The following is a 1343-nucleotide window of genomic DNA, read 5'->3' as shown; positions in this document are numbered from 1 at the left end:
CAGACTTCCAGCTAAAATTGGGGTGATTGCGCCACCCCGGATTATAGGTATCAAAGTAAGGTGTAAAAGGTTTCTTGTACATACCTAAAGCATTACATTGTTCCTCATACATCCCTCTCATCTCAGCAAATGTGGGACACTCTTGGGCGAGGTAATCTATCCTGCCACACACAAAATATTGTCCAAAAGACTCTGCATGGTTAGCTACGTGTGTTGGCTTTAAATCCTTAGTCTTTAACACATCTAGCTCCCTAGTGAGCATTTCAACCTTAGCTTTTAGGTTATCCTCTTCCCTGAGATGGTAAATTCCACCACTATTTAGATTTCCAGCAGGTCATAACCTATTTGTGCTCTCAGTAGCACTAGGTTCAATCTAAGTGTGAGTTTTTTCAGTAAGCTCATTGAGGTATTCTATGGTCTCATCAAGATCTTTCTGTAAGAACTCACCATTATATATCATCTCCACAAATTGGCGATCTCTAGGTGTAAGTTGCTCATAAAAATAACTCACTAAGCGTCAATTCTCATACCCATGGTGAGGACACATACTCAACAACTCCTTAAATCTCTTCCAAGACTGATATAAAGTATCACTGTCCTTTTGTGTAAAGGTGGAGATTTGTCTTTTTAAAGCGTTGGCCTTATGTTGGGGAAAGTATTTATTAAAGAAGACCTGGATCATCTTATTCCATAACCCAATAGATCGTGGTCTCAGTGAGTATAGACATTTCTTAGCTCTGTCCTTCAAAGAGAAATGAAAGAATTTAAATCTCACAACGTCATTAGTCGCATTTTGACTATGAAAAGTCGCAACTGCTTTCTCAAACTCTCTAATATGCATATATGGATTTTCATTTTTCAAGTCATGAAAAGTAGGGAGTAACTGTATCATCCCTGTTTTAAAATTCAGTTGGCGAGTATTAGCTGGAAACATGATGCATGATGGTGTGGCTGTGCATGTAGGGAGGAGGTAATCCTGAAGAGTTCTAGTGGGTTGATCTTTGTGTTCACTCATTTCTTCAGAACTAGATGGATTGTCAAATAAAGGATTTAAAAAGTTTGATTATAACTCTAGCACAAACCTACAAGCAAATCTACCCAAGGCCTATATCTGTGCATGCAAGGTAACAAAACACTAAAAAAAATAAAAATACTATAAAAAGAAAGAAGAAAAAAATAATGCAGCAAACTAAAAGAAGGAATGCAGTTACCGCCTTTACAAACTGTTAAAAATAAAAACTATCTAACAATTATTCTACCGTCTTCCCAGCAATGGCGCCAAAATTTGATTACACCCAAAGAATAACGCAGTAGTTGTAGCACATCTTTGGGGTGTCGATTTC

The 1343-nt window shown here is 37.5% G+C and overlaps 1 non-coding gene across 1 annotated transcript; it reads left to right on the top strand.

The window, feature by feature from the left end:
* The first annotated feature begins 527 nt into the window (after nucleotides 1-527).
* LOC121253777 lies at nucleotides 528-635 on the top strand. Its single transcript, XR_005938496.1, has one exon. It is a non-coding gene; the product is annotated as a small nucleolar RNA R71 (small nucleolar RNA).
* The last annotated feature ends 708 nt before the right edge of the window (nucleotides 636-1343 follow it).

Source organism: Juglans microcarpa x Juglans regia, chromosome 2S, assembly GCF_004785595.1.
Source record: "Juglans microcarpa x Juglans regia isolate MS1-56 chromosome 2S, Jm3101_v1.0, whole genome shotgun sequence".
NCBI lineage: Eukaryota > Viridiplantae > Streptophyta > Magnoliopsida > Fagales > Juglandaceae > Juglans > Juglans microcarpa x Juglans regia.
This window is presented reverse-complemented; position numbering and strand designations above follow the sequence as displayed.